The sequence below is a fragment of the Cupressus sempervirens genome, chromosome 1, assembly GCF_028749045.1.
Source record: "Cupressus sempervirens isolate cs-2001-9-10 chromosome 1, ASM2874904v1, whole genome shotgun sequence".
Classification (NCBI taxonomy): Eukaryota; Viridiplantae; Streptophyta; class Pinopsida; order Cupressales; family Cupressaceae; genus Cupressus; species Cupressus sempervirens.
Genome location: NC_143118.1, coordinates 837,392,350 through 837,406,912, shown reverse-complemented (window position 1 = coordinate 837,406,912; position 14,563 = coordinate 837,392,350). Strand labels below are relative to the sequence as shown.

The following is a 14,563-nucleotide window of genomic DNA, read 5'->3' as shown; positions in this document are numbered from 1 at the left end:
TTTACCAAGCAATTAAAAAACAATCCACGATCAACTATATTTGGTAAGGATTGAGGGTTTTCTTGTTGGTTATTTCTATCATGAACCTTAAACTAATGTTATTTATTAGTATATTAATGGTTTTCCACTTTCACACACACACAAAAACTAACAAACAACTTCCTCATTTTGACAATAGACAAGCTCCCTCACCCAAATAAGAAACTACTATAAACAAAACACTTTAGACTTGAAATTAAGAATCAAAAGTATATGTGGGCAATTATCTTATATAGACTTCCACCTTTTACGACTATTGGCATACCCCTTACTCCTATGGGTGTAGTAAGTGCTAGTTTAAATTGTTAAATATATTGTCTATAATAAATTTTGAGAGATTATTAATAAACTTAAATATCATATTGACTGTTTTATAAAAATCTAACCCATCAATCAATATGATCCAACAAGTTTTCAACCTATAAGACTCAAAATTGAAAAAAATGGCCAATACCTATTTGATAATTACAAATTAAATATTTAAATATAGAACATTTATTTTATATTTATATTTGGGTATACTTGATTTAACATAATAATATATAATAAACACAAATATTTTTGATAAATAAGTATTGTTGAGTGAATATCATAAAAAACCAAGTGCCACATAGTGGGTGTACTTGCCATCATAGTTTTTATACTAATTAGAATTTGGAAAAAAATATGTTTGTCACATAGCTAAGAGTTTAGAAAATAGAAAACAAAAATATAGTTTTACAACTTCCACCTAAACTTGGGGGACAACCCCTAGCGCGAACGGTTGACGGATAGGCTTGAAGTTGTGGAAGTCGTGGAAGTCCGGATTTGCCTGGTGAGACATCTTAATTTTTAGGGAATAAAAACTTCCACCTAAACTTTACACTTATAATTTCATTCTTAATTTTTAGGAAATAGTTAGATATATTATTTATAGATGTAAGAAAATTTAATTAATTATAAAATTAAATAAAGTATATACATTTTTTTACTTAAATAATTTGAAATGGTACAACATTGAAGAAATAAAATTAATATGAAAAATAGTATGTATTTATTAGTATGATGATATTAATATTTTTCAACAATAAAAAATATATTTTTCAATTATAAAAACAAAACTATATTTATGATTGTGTTGAAAAATTAATAAAAATTAATAACTAAAGAAAATCTACCTGAAAAAAATTAATATGGAGGAAGCTATAAAATTATTATTGAGATAAATGACTTAAATATAATATTATTATAATAAATTAATAATATATTAACTTTAAAAATGTTTGATTAATTAAAAACAATTCATTCTTATTGGTTGATTAGTTTCAAACTAATTCACTAATTGTGTACAATAAGACTACAATTACAATAAGACTACAATTATTAGACTTTAATTAAGTAAAAGGATTCAGCGTATTTAAGATTGAAAGTACTCCATTAAGCATGTATTAAAAAGAAGAGTAGAACAATAAATTGTGGTATCATAAAATTCCAAAAGTATCTGAAAGCGCCTATGAAACAAATGAAGGATAATAAGTTAATAATGGGCAAAAACATTTATGTTGACGCAGGTGTTTCCGTCTTCTATGGCTGTTCCTCCTTTTCAAAACGTGAGGATGACCACGTTTTAACATGAGTTGTGGCAACTGTCGCCTGTTATCAGCAACAAAATTAATTTGTAATATTCTTCTCACTAATTATTATGTGTTTAATTGAAGCGATGAATTACCTCTTGATTCCAATCACTTCGGAATACAATGAATGTAACTGCAGCTGTCTGAACTGCCGTCCCACACAGCATTCCCGCCCATATTCCCTGCCATGTTTTATACCACACAACACTTGCGATATTTCTGTTAGGATTCAATTGTATAGTTTATTGGTCTATGTTTTATCAATACCGATTTACAAAACTATTATCTTCACAAAGAAATTTCAAGATTTTGATGATGCACACCTTAACACCCAAATGAAACAAATAGCCGAGAACAGCTCCCAGTGGCACTCCAATTACAAAATACGATATGACATTCACATAAGCAATCATGTGTTGTTTTCCTGTTCCAATCGCCACACCTTAAAACACAAAGAATTCACTGGTTGAATTAGACGATGTATTAAGAATAAGTAGAAAACATAAGAAAACGAAAACATACAGATTTTCATAATTTTAATTCTTCATTATTATTTTCCAAACTATTCGCAGGGGAACATTCATTCTGACTACAATTGAAAAATTATCATTTATAACAGTTTTTTGGATTGGAAAAGTAATGTTTCCTAATTTTAAAAATAAGTTTTAATGATCCCAAATTGTTTTTCTAAACTTCTTAAAACTAAAATGAGATGAACTCTCAACCCAAAAAAAACACTTCAAACTAATTTTAAAACCCAACTGAGAAAAATGTAAAAACAGCCACCTACCTCAATCAATAAATGAATACTAAAGCTTAAACATTGATGTTATGCTTGTTCACCTGAGAGGACTGGTTGCACACTGTTGAGAAGAATGGTGAAAGCTAATAAGAGTGCCAGTTCTGAAACAGCTTGCTGAATGGTGGCACTCTGTGTAAATAAAGAAGCAAAACTATTGCGGAATATAATAAGAATCACAAAAATCACAATTCCTATCACAAGAGAAGTTGTTGCTGACACAATTGCAGAAAATCTGGCTGCTTTCCCGTTCCCAGCTCCAAGCTCATTGGACACCCTCACACTGCATTATATGCATTCATAACAATGAAAAAGCAATAGTTAATTGAAAGACTAATTTTATATTCAGTGCCCCCTAAGATTGTTGCTTAGATTAGTGTGCTCTCACCTGGTGCCAACAAGAAAGGCTATGGGTATCATAAACTCCCACCCATTAATAGTCATACTGAAAACATAAATTATAAATGGTTAGTAGTATTTGAAATTGAAAGGTTCTTCTGGACCAACCAGAGAGGCTAATATCAAGTATTGTGGGCGTTTAGGGTTTAGGGTAATGAGTAGTTATGAAACAAAGTAAATTATTATAAACCCTAAACCATTAATGAAACCATTTGCTGATTCCATACCAAATGGAAAGAGAGTCATCTGCTACTTCAAGGTTTTGGAGCTTAAACGTGAGTAGTAATATCAATCTCATATACCATACCTCAACGCTGTTCAAGAAACACAAGACACAAGTCAAAAATTGGACAGCATAAGGAGGCAGAAGAAAGCCCAAAACCATCTTTATCAACAACATAAACTTGAAAGATTAGTCCATAAGAGCCCAAATACCATAGCATGATTCCTGAGCTTACTGACAACTTGAGGTAGGACCAAAGATGAGAGAATGCATCCAAGGAGAACCCTTTCCATGTAAGGGGACACCCACCACATATAATATAGAGAAATAGGGCAAGTGAAGGGCAACACCATGCTAAATTCATTGATGCAACTGCACCTGCAAGGCCCCATTCAAGCTTCATAGTAAACAGCCAACACACCAAAACATGGAGAATGAGAGCCACAGTTGCTGTGTAGGCAATGATCATGTTTTTCAATTGGGCTTGGAGAAACCAAGTAGTTGTCCACGAAAGAACCAGTGCAAAATGCATGGGGATGCACCAGATTGCCACTTTGCCTGTTAATTCAGCTATATCATCTGTTTGCCCCAGCAACTTGAGAACAGGAGAGGCAAATATATAGAGGCAGAAATATCACTGCAAAGCTGGTAACAATAATCCATGAGCGTTGAAGGTATACTCCTAGAATTCTATATTGTTGAGCTCCAAAGGCTTGCCCACAGAGAGTTTGGAGGGCACTTCCCAATCCCAACTACTCAAGATTCAAACTTGAAATCAATCAAACAATGAGCATCTCATTCCCCACAAAAAAGGACAATTGGGATTTGATATATACTGTTTTCAAAAAGCATAAAAATTGTAATACAAATAAATTATTCTATTCATTCAAGATATTATAGAAACTTTGTGTAAAGATCTTAGATACAACCCATTATATAAAACTACTTATCATACAAAACTTGAACAGAAATGAATTGAAATCTAAAAGACTAGAAGTGAAAAATTGTACAAATGAAAGAAATGAGACTTACCGATAGACCAAAGTTGAAGCCCCAAATGACATTGATGATCATGGAAATGGCAGCAAGTTCTAAATCTCCAATTTGGCCCACAAAGGCCTGAGTGATAACAGGCACCCCATACATTGCAAGTCTGTTCAGTATAGCAGGACCTGCAAATCTCCATAGCTTGGTCGATTCCAACCAAAATCTCCAAGTCAATGAAATATTTTTTGATGTGCTGAATTCATCGGTGTGCTCAACAAGTGGCTCATCCATTCTTCAATCAACGTGGTGGTGGAAGAATGTGAGTGTTGTCAAGATATTCGTTGCACATAAAAATGGAACTTGATTGATTTTGGATGCCATGGAAGTAGGAATGGTAGGTTGCTTGGTTTTTCTTTTCTTGAATGGTAGGCTGGGTTTTAATGTTAAAGACATGGTTTATTGTCCCCTATCTGAAAGCAACTTCAGCTGCACGCTTTTCTTTTTTCTGTGCACAAGGACTTGGAAAATGAACTCCCTTATATTATAAAGATTTGGATAAGGTTGCTATGCAATCTTCATGTTTGTAGTTCTTGTGCTAAACATCTAAACGGCTTCACGTCTACTACTTTGATACTACATTTTTTGCTGATTTGGTTTATATCTTTGGACTCTTGTAGGTGATTGTTGAGTGTATCTGCTGTATTTTATCTTCATGTAAGAGCAGCTGTGGCAAGTGCGAAATGAACTGTTAGTCAATGAATTTAGTTTTTGTTTTATTAATATAATTTTATTCAATAATCATGAATTTTTTCCCTTTCTTTTTAGAAGGGATCGACAATTTAGAATACTTAAGATATATGGAGAGTTAGAATAGCAAAATGTAAATCAAAATGATATTAATATTTTTTTTTCTATATTTTCTCTTTATTTGAAAATCATTTCACATCAAAAATGTAATATTCAATATTAAATATAAAAAAAAAAAAAAAACTCCAAATCAATATGTGGATGTAATGTCCCTTGTTTAACTAGTTTGGATATATGTTGTCGTTAGCCTACTTCTATGTGGTCCCGGGGGCTAACAAGGACATGGACGGGATCTTGTGGCGTTTTGGCCTAGTCGATTTTGTTCTGGGGTCAACTAAGTTCGTTTGGAGGCATTTACAATGTGACTTACTATTTTTAGTAAGTCAGCCAGGCCAGTCGGATGATAATTTTGATGATGGGGTTGGATGTGTTTTTCTTAGCTCTTTCTAACGAGCTATCATTTGTGGTGTTTCGAGATCATTTGCTATGGAATTTTAATGCCGGAAGTTATTTAATAAAGTAACTTCAATTAAATTAATATTATAAGGTTACTTTATTATATTTTGTATTTATATGTGTGCCCAAGAGTGGGACACCAAATGATCTCCTTGGGACTTTAAAGTGATAAATGGAAACAATATATTAAAATGCAAATATGAGATTTAATCCCACATTGCTTGTGGAGTGGGGGTCGACCCTCTAAGAGGACTTTATATACAGCCATGAGTGGGGTGTGGAGATATGAAGAGATTGATGAATTCAAGCTTAGTTTGGTTGGTTTGGTTGCTGGCTTTTGGAGACGAAATCCTCCATTGGTGACAATCCTTTCGCTCTTGGAAGACAGAGTCAAGGGATTTAAGATCTATTAGCTTCATACTGTGTGCATTCAGCTTCAATTTTTCAGCTACAGGTAAGATTGAAATTGTTCCATTTCCAAAGGATTATCATTGTAGACATTGAACAGCATGGACAGCAGATTTGGAGGTGAGATTTGAAGCAGGTTTGTGGGTAAACAGTGCTGCTACAGTGCGCGTGAACAGTGCGTGTGAATAGTGCGCATGAACAATCCTCATTCTGTGTACTTGGAGGTCATATTTCATACCCTAATCGAGCAGCTATTAGATGGGTTGCTAAACTGGACATCCATCCTCAAATTTTGAACAGCAGCGATCATATTATTTCCAGGTTCTTCTACACCCGATTATAATAGTTCAATGAATGTATAGGTGTCATAATTATAAAGAGTTTTGCATATTCAGTCACTGTGTAACAGTCTTTGCACTACAAACTCAGTCACTTTTGTACATAGCTATATGAAGTTTGTATATCTTGAATAGAGGAATAAGTGTACGGAACATTTACGATCAGTCCATAAGAACTCTTTACATTGCATATTTGTAGTAGTGTTCAAGTGCCAAGATATTTGTCCTTGCTATTCTTCAGATCATATGGTCATTGTTTGGTAGAGAAGTATTATAACATCTGAACAAGAACTCAGAAATTACAAATTAGACTTTGCACACCAACTGTTTGACAAAATGTTGTTGAATCAAAACTAAAAAATTCAAGGTAGAATTAGTAGGGTATGTTACAGTGGTATCAGAGCTATAAGTCCTGCCATCCTGTGGAGGTCTTATAGGAAATTTGGAACTGGCGGATAGAGGGGAAAGTGTTTTGTCAAAACACTAAAATCAGAGCATTTATGTTTGAGCATGCGACAGGGGCCTTATAATTTCCGCAATACCAGAGCAAGACAAAGTAGGAGTTCAGACCTGCAAAGCAAACAGTTTAGTTCATCCATACAGGGGGGTATAGAATCCAGTCATACAGACACAGCGGAGGTATTTTTTGATCAAGACAGCAATATGGGTGACCGAGATGACAGGAATACAAGATTAGGTGGAGGCGGGAATGCCGGTCCAGAGCCTGGAGAGGAAAGATTTTTACAATTATTAGAGACCTTGGCACAGGGACAGCGATTAGCAGAACAAAGGGCACAGGAACAAAATCAGAGATTGGAGCTTATGATGCAGATGATGGCTCGTCAAATGGGGTTGAATGCTAACATGGGTGGAGGTAATAATCAGAATGGTAACAATCAGAATGGGAATAATCAGGATGGGACACATAATGGAGGTGAACAAGTTGGGAACAATTTCGGTCATGCACCCCAGCAAGCTAGGACCGTGAGTTCGAGGCCCATGATTCCCACATTCCCTCCTAGAGCTCCAGAGCAGCCCGTACCAGAACCCCAGATCATTGATATATAGGACCAGTTGAGGAGAGATTGGGAAGCCGGAGGTCCAGATTTTACTGCTGCAATTACCTTTAGGGAGTATATGGATGTGTGGATGAAACATATGCCACGTGGACATGACAGGAACCAGAACTATGAGCTACGGAAGAAAGTAGGGAAACTTCAGTTACCATATTATGATGGCTCGGGGAAGTCTTCAGCAAGAGCTTGGGTTCAAAGGCTTGACACATACTTTCAATTGAACCCTATGCCTGAGGAAGAAGCTATTAAGTACGCAACAATTCATCTGGAGGGGTTAGCACACGAGTGGTGGCATCATGGTATGGTCACTATGGGTCATGCACACATTACCTCATATGTGGAGTTCACGGAGAGACTGATTGAACGTTTTGATAGGAAGGATCCAGAACTCCATTTCAAGGAGTTAGCTCAGCTTAAACAATGGGGATCATTGGAGACATACATTTCAGAGTTTCAGAAACTTGCAGTGTTAGTAACAGATGTATCTGAACGGAGGATACTAGTTCTATTTATGGATGGGTTAGCTGATCCGTTGAGAGGGTGGATTAAAGCTCTCAACCCTCCCACTTTGCAGGAAGCCATTAAGAAAGCTCGTGACATGGATTCCTCTTCAGCTTCTAAAAATAAATTCCTGGCAAAGAGTTTCCCTTCAAGGAAAGATAAGGACAGGAAACCTTTTCATAGAGAGCCTCCGCCACCTAAGGAGGAAAGTAAGAGGTTGGACAATGAAACACTTAATGATCTCAGGAAGAAGAAGCTTTGTTTTCATTGCAGGGAGCCTTGGGATTTGTCACATAAGTGTCCATTGAAAGCAAAAGCTAAGCAGATGGAGTACTTTTCAGCTGAAGAGTCAGTGGATGGAGATTCAGAGCAGTCATCAGAATTAGATGGAGATGATGATAATTCTTCACATGAGGAAGCACGTAGTGATGGCACGATAGCTCAGTTGTCTAGTATACAGGAGGCCGTCACTTTCAGAGTTAGGGGAACTTTGGATGGACAGAGATTTGTGGCACTCATTGATACAGGGGCAACACATAACTTCATTGATGAGAAGTTTGTGACACGCAGAGGGCTACATACAGAGGAGCATAGGGGATTTAAGGTGATGGTTGCCGATGGCTTCAAAATTGACTATACCAAGAAAATCTCCAACTTGCAGCTTCGTTTGGGAGATTATGACATGACAGGAGATTTCTTTGTGGTCAACATTGGTGATCAGGATATGGTGCTTGGGATGAACTGGATGAAGTCTCTGGAAGAGTTTACATTTAACCTCCAAAAAATGGAAATGAGGTTTGAGGCAAATGGTAAGAAGATAGTGCTCAGAGGTTTGTCAGATGGGAGACTTCGAGTGGTCTCACTCAAACGAATGCAGAGTTTCTTTAGACATGATCAGGTGCAGTGGGCAACAGAGTTCAAAGTAATGCCTGAGGTGACAGAGTAGCATAAACAGGAGTATCCACCTGATGTACGAAAAATAATAACCAAACATACTAAGGTGTTTGATGAGATACCTCCAGGGAGACCCCCAGATAGGGGAATCGAGCATGTTATTGAGTTAGAGGAAGGGTCTAAGCCAGTTATCATCACACCTTACTGCCACCCCAAGAGATATAAGGATGAAATAGAAAAGGCAATCAAGGAGTTGATTGACATGGGGCACATACGGCCAAGCAAGATTCCTTTTGCTTCTTCAGTAGTATTGGTGAAGAAGAAGGATGGTACAATGAGGATGTGCATTGATTATAGGGAGCTAAACAAGAAGACAATCAAGAACCGATACCCTATCCCGCGCATCGATGAGCTTATTGATGAATTGCACGGTGCATGCTACTTCTCTAAGATTGATTTGAGATCTGGCTACCACCAGATACGGGTTAGAGAGGGGGATGTGGAGAAGACAGCTTTTAGATGCCACTACGGACATTTTGAGTTCTTAGTCATGCCTTTCGGGTTGACTAATGCTCCCGCCACTTTCCAGTCCTATATGAATAGAGTGTTCAGAGATCAGCTGAGGAATTTTGTGTTGATATTCTTTGATGATATACTGATATACAGCCATACTTGGGAGGAACATTTGAAGCATATTGATACAGTGCTCAGTATTCTAGAGAGGGAGTCATTATATGCCAAGATGAGTAAATGCGAGTTCGGGATGACAGAGTTGCTCTATCTAGGGCATATTATTAGTGCAGGAAGTGTTCGGGTTGACCCAGACAAGATCAGGGCCATTCTGGATTGGCCACCGCCGAGGAACACTTCACAACTCAAGGGATTTCTCGGGCTTTGTGGGTTCTACCGCAGATTTGTGAAGGGATTTTCACAGATAGCAGCACCACTTACAGATTTGACACGGAGAGACAGTTTCAAGTGGTCAGAGAGGGCTCAGGATTGTTTTGACAGGTTCAAGGAGCTGATGAGTACGTGTCCTGTTTTAGCCATTCCAGATTTCACCAGGCCTTTTGAGCTGTAGTGTGATGCCTCGGGAGAGGGCGTAGGAGCTGTCCTCATGCAGGAAAAACATCCCATCGCATATGAGAGCAGGAAATTATGAGGTGTTGAGAGAACTTACAGCATCTATGACAAAGAAATGCTAGCAATCATGCACGCGCTAGCTAAGTTCAGGCAATATTTAGCAGGGAGCCGATTCACAGTAAAAACAGATCATAACAGCTTGAAACATTTCCTTGGGCAGAAGGATCTTAATGACAGGCAACAGAAATGGGTGAGTAAATTAAAAGCTTATGATTTCGACATAGTCTATGTCAAAGGGAAGAAAAATATTGTCGCAGATGCTTTATCCAGAAGGCCTCATTTGCTTGCTGTTGGGATAGTCATGGATGATTGGAGAGAGTTGATCTTGGCAGAGTATGCCAAGGATAGTTGGGCATCTAGTATTATTGAAGGGACTATTCAGGATAGCCGATACACTGTTGTAAATGATCTGATCATCTACAAGGAAAGGATTTATTTAGTACCCGGGTCTGCTATGAAGCAGAAGATTTTGAGGGCGTTTCATGATTCGCCATTGGCAGGACATCCTGGATTCTTTAAGACATATCGGCAGGTGAGAGAGTGCTTCACTTGGAAAGGACTCAAAACAGAGGTGCTTCAATTTGTTAGAGAGTGCCAAGTATGTCAGCAGAACAAACAGGAACATTCCTTTCCAGGTGGTTTACTACAGCCCCTACCCATACCAGAGAAGAAGTGGGATAGCATTTCCATGGATTTCATCACAGGCCTCCCCAAGGCACAGGGTCGGGATTGTATTTTTGTTGTGGTAGACAGATTGACGAAATTTGCACATTTCTTTGCAATTTCGTCTACATATTCAGCAACACAAACAGCAGAACTATTTTTTCGAGAGGTATTCAGACTACATGGGATACCAAGAAGCATAGTCAGTGACAGAGATAGCAAATTTATGAGCCACTTTTGGCAGGAGTTGTTCAAGTTATGTGGAACAGAGCTCACTCCGAGTACCAGTTACCACCCCCAAACTGATGGGCAAACAGAGATAGTGAACAAGAGGGTTGAGGGATATCTCCGAAACTATATTGCAGGGCAGCAGAGGGCTTGGGTGAAGTGGCTACATCTAGGGGAGTACTGCTATAATACCTCTTACCATATGTCTATTCAAATGTCCCCTTTTATGGCACTATACGGGTATGATGCTCCTAATTTCTTGGATTTGTTATTTGGGGACAGTAGGGTGCCTAAGGCCAAGGATCTTTTGCAAGAGTGTCTGGACATTATGCGATCCTTGAAGGAAAACTTGCAAAAGGCACAAAATCAGCAGAAGCAATATGCTGATCAGCACAGGGTTGAGAGGTCTTTTGAGGTGGGAGACATGGTGTACCTCATGTTACAGCCGTATAGGCAGTCCTCTCTCAAGAGGAGTGGAATAGAGAAATTGAAACCGTGCTACTATGGACCATTCAGAGTAATCAGGAGAGTGGGCAAGGTAGCTTATGAGTTGGAACTGCCTGCAGACAGTAAAGTGCATAATGTGTTCCATGTGTCACGCCTTAAAAAGGCATTGGGGCACAATGTGGTGCCTTCAGTAGTATTGCCACCTCTCGATGATGAGGGAAAGCTTATCTTGGTTCCTGAAGCTATACTTGACACCCGGGAGAGGGTGCTTCGCAGGAGGACTATCAGGGAGTACCTAGTGAAGTGGAGGAACCTACCTATTGAGGATGCAACATGGGAGGCAGAGCAGGTTCTTCAACATCCAGAGTTGAGATTGCTTGGGGACAAGCAATTTCAAGAGGGGCGGACTGTAATGTCCCCTGTTTAACCAGTTTGGATATATGTTGTCGTTAGCCTACTTCTATGTGGTCCCGGGGGCTAACAAGGACATGGACGGGATCTTGTGGCATTTTGGCCTAGTCGATTTTGTTCTAGGGCCAACTAAGTTCGTTTGGAGGCATTTACAATGTGACTTACTATTTTTAGTAAGTTAGCCAGGCTAGTCGGATGATAATTTTGATGATGGGGTTGGATGTGTTTTTCTTAGCTCTTTCTAACGAGCTATCATTTGTGGTGTTTCGAGATCATTTGCTATGGAATTTTAATGCCGGAAGTTATTTAATAAAGTAACTTCAATTAAATTAATATTATAAGGTTACTTTATTATATTTTGTATTTATATGTGTGCCCAAGAGTGGGACACCAAATGATCTCCTTGGGACTTTAAAGTGATAAATGGAAACAATATATTAAAATTCAAATATGAGATTTAATCCCACATTGCTTGTGGAGTGGGGGTCGACCCTCTAAGAGGACTTTATATATAGCCATGAGTGGGGTGTGGAGATATGAAGAGATTGATGAATTCAAGCTTAGTTTGGTTGGTTTGGTTGCTGGCTTTTGGAGACAAAATCCTCCATTGGTGACAATCCTTTCGCTCTTGGAAGATAGAGTCAAGGGATTTAAGATCTATTAGCTTCATACTGTGTGCATTCAGCTTCAATTTTTCAGCTACAGGTAAGATTGAAATTGTTCCATTTCCAAACGATTATCATTGCAGACATTGAATAGCATGGACAGCAGATTTGGAGGTGAGATTTGGAGCAGGTTTGTGGGTAAACAGTGTTGCTACAGTGCGCGTGAACAGTGCGTGTGAATAGTGCGCATGAACAATCCTTATTCTGTGTACTTGGAGGTCATATTTCATACCCTAACCGAGCAGCTATTAGATGGGTTGCTAAACTGGACATCCATCCTCAAATTTTGAACAGCAGCGATCATATTATTTCCAGGTTCTTCTACACCCGATTATAATAGTTCAATGAATGTATAGGTGTCATAATTATAAAGAGTTTTGCATATTCAGTCACTGTGTAACAGTCTTTGCACTACAAACTCAGTCACTTTTGTACACAACTATATGAAGTTTGTATATCTTGAATAGAGGAATAAGTGTACGGAACATTTACGATCAGTCCATAAGAACTCTTTACATTGCATATTTGTAGTAGTGTTCAAGTGCCAAGATATTTGTCCTTGCTATTCTTCAGATCATATGGTCATTGTTTGGTAGAGAAGTATTATAACATCTGAACAAGAACTCAGAAATTACAAATCAGACTTTGCACACCAACTGTTTGACAAAATGTTGTTGAATCAAAACTAAAAAATTCAAGGTAGAATTAGTAGGGTATGTTACAGTGGTATCAGAGCTATAAGTCCTGCCATCCTGTGGAGGTCTTATAGGAAATTTGGAACTGGCGGATAGAGGGGAAAGTGTTTTGTCAAAACACTAAAATCGGAGCATTTATGTTTGAGCATGCGACAGGGGCCTTATAATTTCCGCAATACCAGAGCAAGACAAAGTAGGAGTTCAGACCTGCAAAGCAAACAGTTTAGTTCATCCGTACAGGGGGGTATAGAATCCAGTCATACAGACACAGCGGAGGTATTTTTTGATCAAGACAGCAATATGGGTGACCGAGATGACAGGAATACAAGATTAGGTGGAGGCGGGAATGCCAGTCCAGAGCCTGGAGAGGAAAGATTTTTACAATTATTAGAGACCTTGGCACAGGGACAGCGATTAGCAGAACAAAGGGCACAGGAACAGAATCAGAGATTGGAGCTTATGATGCAGATGATGGCTCGTCAAATGGGGTTGAATGCTAACATGGGTGGAGGTAATAATCAGAATGGTAACAATCAGAATGGGAATAATCAGGATGGGACACATAATGGAGGTGAACAAGTTGGGAACAATTTCGGTCATGCACCCCAGCAAGCTAGGACCGTGAGTTCGAGGCCCATGATTCCCACATTACCTCCTAGAGCTCCAGAGCAGCCCGTACCAGAACCCCAGATCATTGATATACAGGACCAGTTGAGGAGAGATTGGGAAGCCAGAGGTCCAGATTTTACTGCTGCAATTACCTTTAGGGAGTATATGGATGTGCGGATGAAACATATGCCACGTGGACATGACAGGAACTAGAACTATGAGCTACGGAAGAAAGTAGGGAAACTTCAGTTACCATATTATGATGGCTCGGGGAAGTCTTCAACAAGAGCTTGGGTTCAAAAGCTTGACACATACTTTCAATTGAACCCTATGCCTGAGGAAGAAGCTATTAAGTACGCAGCAATTCATCTGGAGGGGTTAGCACACGAGTGGTGGCATCATGGTATGGTCACTATGGGTCATGCACACATTACCTCATATGTGGAGTTCACGGAGAGACTGATTGAACATTTTGATAGGAAGGATCCAGAACTCCATTTCAAGGAGTTAGCTCAGCTTAAAAAATGGGGATCATTGGAGACATACATTTCAGAGTTTCAGAAACTTGCAGTGTTAGTAACAGATGTATCTGAACGGAGGATACTGGTTCTATTTATGGATGGGTTAGCTGATCCGTTGAGAGGGTGGATTAAAGCTCTCAACCCTCCCACTTTGCAGGAAGCCATTAAGAAAGCTCGTGACATGGATTCCTCTTCAGCTTCTAAAAATAAATTCCTGGCAAAGAGTTTCCCTTCAAGGAAAGATAAGGACAGGAAACCTTTTCATAGAGAGCCTCCGCCACCTAAGGAGGAAAGTAAGAGGTTGGACAATGAAACACTTAATGATCTCAGGAAGAAGAAGCTTTTTTTTCATTGTAGGGAGCCTTGGGAGTTGTCACATAAGTGTCCATTGAAAGCAAAGCTAAGCAGATGGAGTACTTTTCAGCTGAAGAGTCATTGGATGGAGATTCAGAGCAGTCATCAGAATCAGATGGAGATGATGATAATTCTTCACATGAGGAAGCACGTAGTGATGGCACGATAGCTCAGTTGTCTAGTATACAGGAGGCCATCACTTTCAGAGTTAGGGGAACTTTGGATGGACAGAGATTTGTGGCACTCATTGATACAGGGGCAACACATAACTTCATTGATGAGAAGTT

The 14,563-nt window shown here is 38.7% G+C and overlaps 1 pseudogene across 1 annotated transcript; it reads right to left on the bottom strand.

Annotated features, from left to right (window-relative positions):
* Positions 1 to 1,481: 1,481 nt before the first annotated feature.
* Positions 1,482 to 4,376, bottom strand: LOC149580457 (protein DETOXIFICATION 27-like; annotated as a pseudogene). Its single transcript, XR_016359968.1, has 8 exons — positions 4,106 to 4,376; positions 3,286 to 3,825; positions 3,078 to 3,164; positions 2,840 to 2,896; positions 2,496 to 2,734; positions 1,976 to 2,094; positions 1,748 to 1,834; positions 1,482 to 1,671 (listed from the first exon to the last, which is right to left on the bottom strand). The product of XR_016359968.1 is annotated as a protein DETOXIFICATION 27-like (transcript).
* Positions 4,377 to 14,563: the final 10,187 nt, after the last annotated feature.